The following is a 7,569-nucleotide window of genomic DNA, read 5'->3' as shown; positions in this document are numbered from 1 at the left end:
GAGGTTTGTCAAAAAGCTTTTGGTGGCTTTCTCTTCAAGATTATAAAGCTATAGTGCATGACAATTCATTGGAGACTGACCGAAGTCCCAGACTGTATTACAATTCAGCCCAGGCAGGCTTTGAGATTAGTCACCACATCTTTGCTACTCTCTTTCTGTCAACACCAAGTCCCTAAACTGCAGTTCACTTCTTACCCTTCCCACTGTTGCAGTTGTTGGGCACCACATTCAATGGTCAATTATAAAGGGACAGCTTAATGAGGAGTAGTGGTCATTGCAAGCTCCTCTCCATTGCATTTCAGTTTGCCCACTTGTTCGGGTAAGGATAAAAGTATTAAAGTATGGCAAAGAGACAGGAATTCTTCCATCTCTGTCGCCAAACTATCGCATGGTTTTGAGGAATTCACTCCACTTTCTGTGCTGCTCTTTTATTGCTTACAAAGTGGGAACGCTGGGTTCGGCTTTCCATTGTGGAGTGCGTTGAAAGCCATTGACACTGTTTTCTGTGTAAGAGCCCTGCATGAACGGATTTCCTGCTTTGCATTGTGTAATGTGATGATCTCAATAATTCTGCTTATTAAGAAAAAAATGAAAAGAAAGGAAGGTAAAGGTAGGTCATGCTTCACAGGAGCCTTCTCCACTGAAGTGTCTGCTCTCCAAGGTCTACCTCCAGCACACTGCAACTACCTATAAAAAAGATCCAGCCAGTGTAATTGGAAATTCTCACTTGTTTTGCAACAACTGTAATATACGATGTTAATATGTAGGTAGCTCTAACCAGTCTCAGAGTATTTATATGCTCCTGAAGTGGGTGTGCTTTTGACTATTTATAGTGTACTTATGGGAAGGATTTTTCATCGAGGGGAGATTTGTTTGTAAAAGTGGTGCTTGAAATGAATGTCTTCCACATCATGATTCAAATTATTGTCCTTCTGTCACAAAGAATTTGTGTTGTTCCTCTCCTCCCTGACCCATCCCCAGATGAAACTTTTGAGGTTGTCCTGTTCAACACCAAGATGGTCTCTAAGAGCCTGCCAAGCATAGGATATACAAGTGTGTTAAGTACTTTGTAAAGCAGCTCAATTTAACTAACAATGTCTTATAGAGTAGCTGAGGCAAAATCAGTGTGTAGAATAATATTAGCAAACATGAAGATAGTAAAATTTGAAGTCGGGCTTCCAAAAGGTATTTAGTGGTGGGAAGGTGGGCTGAGGCTGGGGCTCTGTTGAAGAATTCTTCCTCTCACTGAAGAAATAGAGGTGGATTTGGGGAATCTCTTTTTCTATTTGAATATCCATTCACGTTTTGCTGCAGCTTGAATGATGTGAAAATACTTATGCCACCCATACTTTGAATATATTGGCCATTCTGCTGAATAGTAACAAGTTTTTCATGTTTCACCTGGTCTCTTCTGTTGCATACATGGCCTTTTTTATTCTTTAAGCAACCACAAATAGGGAGCTTTTATTTTTCCCCATGTTCTTTGATTCCCAGGTTCCCTTGCAAGTTTGACAAATGTTCAAGAAAACAATTCACTGCTCAGGGTATTTTATTCCTGCTTCAGTTTCCCTTGGTCATCTTCTCTCCTTCCTCAGGATTGAAGTCGGCTCAATTTTTTTTTTCTTCTTTCTTTTATTTTTTTTTTTTCAACCCTAATGTGTATTTTATGACTTTGTCCTTTCTTTTGGCAAGTTAGCGGTAGATGGATTTTGGAACACTTCTGCTTGAGTGTTAGTTGTCCTTCACAGATTAGCCAAGGCCACTGGCTTTTGAATTGGTCCAATCTGCAGAAAGAAGCACAGGGCCAGGAGTAAAAATGAAATAAAAGTATTCCCTTGGCAGGGTAACTGTCTAATAAACAAGCAGTTGTAATATTTGGAGCATGTCAGTGGTGTGGCCTATTAGATATTGATTCAAGAGAAGGCTTCAAAATGTATAAAGATTTAAATCTTTCTTGGAAAAATCACATTTTTCTTTGGTATTCAATTACCTGCATCTCAACTGTCAGGTGTATCTTGGTCTATTCTATAGCTTATTTGTACCATAATGGCAACATAAAGGCTGAGTCTTTGAGCTGGTTTGTATGCTGGTGGTGCTGGTCAAATACAGAACAAAAATCTTCTTGCTTCAAAAACTTCTAAATCTATTATCTTCAGAAGTAGTATAATGGATTACTAGGTAGGGTTTTTTTTTTTTTCCAATAAAGTACAGTGCAAATTGTTAAGGAAAAAACAGAAATGCATCTGTAGTGAGTGCTGAGAGGCAAGAAAATTGTATAGACGGGATGTCTCAGCCTGTGTGTATACAAGCCTAACACTTCAAGCAGTTCCTTTTAAAATCAATGCAGTTCATGAGTGTGGATCTACATATCTGGGTGTTAAATGGCACTGTTTTCTCAGCAGATCCCTTTCTTCCAAAAAATATCCTCATTTTGAAGCACATTTTTTTGAATAACATTTTTCTCAGAGTAATTTTTTTAAAAGTGCTTGGATAATATTAGAAAGTAGCTGAAAGTCCATAATTATTCCTATCTACGATAAGTGTTACTGTAATTTTGAGCTGTGAGCAAACAGCTATCCTAAGAAGAAAGTTACAAAAAGCTGAAGACAAGGAAATCCCAAATCAATGTCTTAGCTCAGTCCTAGCCACAAGTAGAGGAAGCAAATACTATGTAAAAACCACCTTAAAATTAAATTAAATACATGTGAACATGTGTGCCCATTAAGTAAAGATTTATACACATTTATAACGTTATTTTTGTACATGCTGTAATGATTCAAGCATATAATTGAAAGCTGTGCATAAGACTTTAAGATCTAAGTGACTTAGATCTTGTTTTCAACAATAATATTGACACTCATAAGCCTCTATTTCCTTGAAAGTTAATGGAGCATACCATCCTAGATGTTCGGAGCATTCACATTTGCAAAGGGAATTTTTTATTCCTGCTTGTTTAAATGGTATTTAAAAATGATTGATGTATCAAAATGTACATGCATGAAGAAGCAACACTAAGAAAATCTTTTACCTGAGGCTTCTTTTCAGCCTTGCTGCCTCCTCCATATATCAGTGGCACAAAGCAACCTGAACGCAGTGGAGATTGGGGGGCTTCATCTTCTGGATCCATCCCTTAGGCTCGGAGGCAGATTAGATGTCAGGAGCCACAGATCTCCTGGAACTCGGTGGAAATGCTGCAGCTGTGTGACGGTGACACATTTGCTGGTATGCTTTGTCAGGTCAAAGCAATTCAAGAAATAGTACGGAGGGACTGCGAGCCAGAGTTTGTCTGGGTGTTTCTGCTCTGGTGGCTTCACTGAGAGCTCCTCAAAGAATGAGCCTGTGGAGGGATCTGCCTGGTGTACTATGCCCCGCTTATAGTTTCCATTTACTTCCACTGAATAAGTACGAAGGGCATATCCCATCCTTGACTTTTAAGTTGGCAACAAGGTTTAGAGAATATGGGTACTGAGTGCCTTGACAGATCATCTGCTAATCACCAGGTTCATTTGGGAAAATGAGAGCATGGAAACCCTGTTCAGGAATATCTACTGCTGCATGGCTTACTCCGCAAAGCGCACCCAGTCAGTGGGCAATACGCTTGGAGGGGAGCCAAGCCTGGCAGGTCACGCAGAAGGTCAGTCCACTGAAGGAGCTAGTCACAAATATGCTGTGATATTGCCCGTGCAAAAGGCCTGTGATCCCACTGTGCACCAAAGGAGACCAGGGCAGGGTTGGTATCAATGCAATTTAAAATACGAGCATGCTGTGCCCACAGCAATGGCTCATAAAATTATAGTGATGTGCATTCTCCCCATTTTTACAGTCAGCGTTGTGGCAATAACACAGATGAGATGGTTCAGACGTGTCTGCCTGGTGACTTGGGAATGCAGAGCTGCTCTACCACTGCAGCACTGACCATGGTGTCAGCCTAAAAGAGATTTTGGCACAGTGCATGCCACATTGTCTCTCTCCTGTATGGCATGAGAAACCCACATGATCCTTTTTGAACAGCACCAGGCTTGCCAGTGCCTGCGATGTGTGTGGCAGGAGCTTGAGTTTCCACCAGCTACGCTCTGCTGCAGCGACAGAGTAACTGAGAACTGATCAAACTCAACCGTGCGTGCGGGAGAGGCCTTGCTCATCCAGCCCACGTCGACTGAATCAAAAAGAACCATCAATGAGGTGGTGTGATGCACCTGTCTAACTCCACTGATGTCTTTCTGCCAAATTTCAACTTCCTGATGTATTCTTCACACAGTGATCTTCATGAGTGGGTGGGGAAACCTGCCTTTTCCACTAGTTTGTCCTGGAAAGCATCTGATCTTTTGGGGACTTTTCCTAATCGACCTCAGGCAGACAAAGAGCATGGAAGATTTGAGCCCTTAGAAGTTAAAGGTCTGACAAAGTTACAAGCAACTGGAAATGGTGGGTATGATGGAAAGTATTAGCCTGGTGTAACAATGGATAGAGCAGTAGCAACACCTATAATTATAATTGTAAGTCACAAAACAGAAAGGAAAACTACATTCCAAGGGACTTTAAAGGATTTTTTTTTTTTAAACCTGGGCCAGATTTTCCCCTCCCATGTTAAAATCCACAGGAGGGGATTTCTGCTTGGAAACTGCCCTGTGGTGATCTGCAGACCTCTCTGCAACCAACTCATCCCAGAGGAAGAATCTCTTTCCGCTCTCCAACCAGCTCATCCCAGAGGAAGAATCTCTTTCCGCTCTCATAAGGGTCTTTCCGCTCTCCAAAGGGAGTGGATTTTCCTTTCCCAAGTGGGCACAAGGATGTCTGAGCTCACTTGTTTCAGGTCCTGCCCTAAGGGTCTTTCTTACCCCTCACCTCACCCCCACCCCCAGTTAGCCTGTTTTCTTTGGAGGCACTCATAGCTGTCTTGGTTTGTTGGGAACAATCTCCAGAATGGAAAAGGGAGAGATATGGAAACTATGCAGCCTCTGGCCCCTGGGCTCCACAAGTTATACAGAGAGGGAAAGGGACAGCAAAGATGGGTAAAAAGCAGATCTGGCTTGGATGCAAGGAAACGTCTGCACAGTGTGAAGAATGCTAAAACCTGGCTGCTGGCTTGCTGTTTTCTTAAAATATTACAACTGCCCTTCTGAGGTTGCTAAAAACCTAAATAAAACAGCACATATTAACATTTTATATAATAACATTTTTTATAGTGTATTTTTAATATAACTTTTGGCAGCATGTGCTGAGAAGCAGAGATTTTTCACTGAAACGTGGGACTTCAGAAGAAAGTCTGTTTGTCCCAAAGTGGCATGTTGTTTCATGACCTTTCACAGATGTTTCATGAATTTGTCATCCTGAGCTACAGAATTGCTTTTGTTAGGATGTAGAAATAGCTCTGTACTCGCAGAGCTGTTGGTGACATGACTCACGGTCCCACTGCATAGACTTGGACTACTGCAATAGCTGGATAGAGGGAGGGAAACTTTTTTTTTTGCAGTCTGTTGTGGTAACAAAGCAGAGAAATTGCACTAACCTTTGCTTTCTCCCCCTTCAACCAGTGGTAAAAGTCTTGAATATATTCATAAGAAAAATGAGTGATGATCTGTAGTAAGGATTTATTACTTTACCGGTTACTTGAATTTCTTCCTTAAGCTTACACAAGGGGCAATCAAAGGGGTTTTTTTCTCATTCATAGAGCAGGGTCTAGGCAAAACCAGGTACAAAGAGCAAAGCTCAAAACAAATGACGACACCATGAAAGAATCTGCTTTCAGTCACTGAAGAGTCTTCTCAAAATCATCTAGTTTATCAAGAAAGCATAGTCTGGGACTTATTATCTAACAAATGTTTATATTTTTAATATCCAGTGAGTGTTTTTCAGATACGTGACCTAGAAAATGAGGGAAACATTCCTTCAAGCACTTGCTGAAATTCTCTTTGGACATTGTGGAGCCACTTCTATCCTCTCATTAAGGACAGCAGGCACCCATTAAGCCAACCAGCTGAGATACTCCAAAGTGCCTCTCTTGGCTATCCAAATTGCAGGACAGAAATAAAGAGCAGGTCCAGCTACTCTTCTGGACTACAGAAACCTAGTTGAGGACAGAGTTGGGTACAAAGCTGGAGGGTGGAGGGACGTATTTGGGCCAAATTGAATGGTCTTCAGTGCCTGAAGGCCACTGCAGGTACAGTGACAGTACAGCGAGGGAGAGACAAGTTTCCCTCCAGGGGAAAAGTTATCCCATCCTTGCTGTGACATGTGCTTACAGCTTTAGTCCTGCCCACTGGCAAGGCAGCTCTGGTACCAACAGTTCCACCACCTTCCCAGCTTTGTCTTTTTTTATATCATCCATGGGTCCCTACTGGCTCCGCCTTTTCCCTCAGCCTGGCAGTCATTGACACCCCCAGGATGAGCAAATGCCTATAGCAATAGGCCTAAGGAGTCTTCCTGTAGCTACCCTCCATGCTTTTGTCATTTTGAGCTGGGAAGGTATATTAACTAGTTGATGCCCCCAATAAGAAGAAACATGTCCTCTTTTTGCCCCTACGTATTACTGAGAGAAGGGAATAATTGTGGAGTTGTTGGACTGTAAGTGGGAGCAAAACTTTCCCTGAGGACACCTGCAGCAGTGATGCACATGGCAGGGGGTGTTTGGCTGAGCCCTCCCAGTCCTGGCTAAGTTTGCAGGGCTATCCTCGGAGCTTGTGCCTGATGTTGGGAAAGGTAACCTCACACACAGCCTGTACAAGTCCTCAGGGACACTCTTAGTGTCCTGCTCCATGGTGTCCTTTCCAGAGGGCCATTTCTTGGGACTGCCCTGCTCTTGGTTCCTGGGAGGACAGAAAGAAAAGCAGTGAGACAAGGGTGTGAAATCAAGTGGGATGAGATGTGGTGTTTGTAATTATGGGGGAAACATCTAAAACATTGGGTTACAGCATATAAATTCTGGCGCTTCCATTCCTCTTTTGTATTGATGTAATTTTTAAGAATTAAATTGGATACTTCAATAAACAACTAAATAGTGGATCAGAGCAGGAACTGAGCCATGAACCAACGAGTGTGTCGTAAAAGTTGGGCTACTACCAGGAGCCTGAGTGAGGGGAAGGGGTTGCTCCATGCGAAGACTGGCAGCGACCACATCATAGCCATGAGCATGGAGGGTCTTCCCTAGGGTGTCCCAGAGCATGTCTTCTCCATGGCACCTTGGAGATGTACCAGATGTTGATCCTGATGTATGCTTGCAAATACTAGAGAGAGAGGCTGGCCTATGTTTGCCTCACTTGTCCCACTGCTCAGTGTCAGCACTAGGCCAGGGCACCTCTATGTGTCCCAGAGAGGAGGTGGTGGGGTGGCACAGCTCTGAGATGAGGGGTGTCACTGGGGGAACTTGCTGGAGGGGTTCCTGACCCCTCCCGGGAAATCTGTGCCTGGTACCTGCGCAAGGGTGGCCTATACATCACTTCACATGGACATTATGGAGATTAATTGCTGCTACTGCTGTTTGCTGCCCCAGGTAGTAGCTAAGCTCTTGATTGCCAGAATTAAGGCTGGCTTACGGAGCTCTATGCCTCCACAGCCACTAGTAACAGCCCA

Source organism: Vanellus vanellus (genome assembly GCF_965231255.1).
Source record: "Vanellus vanellus genome assembly, chromosome: 2".
NCBI lineage: Eukaryota > Metazoa > Chordata > Aves > Charadriiformes > Charadriidae > Vanellus > Vanellus vanellus.
Note: the sequence above shows the minus strand (reverse complement) of the source record.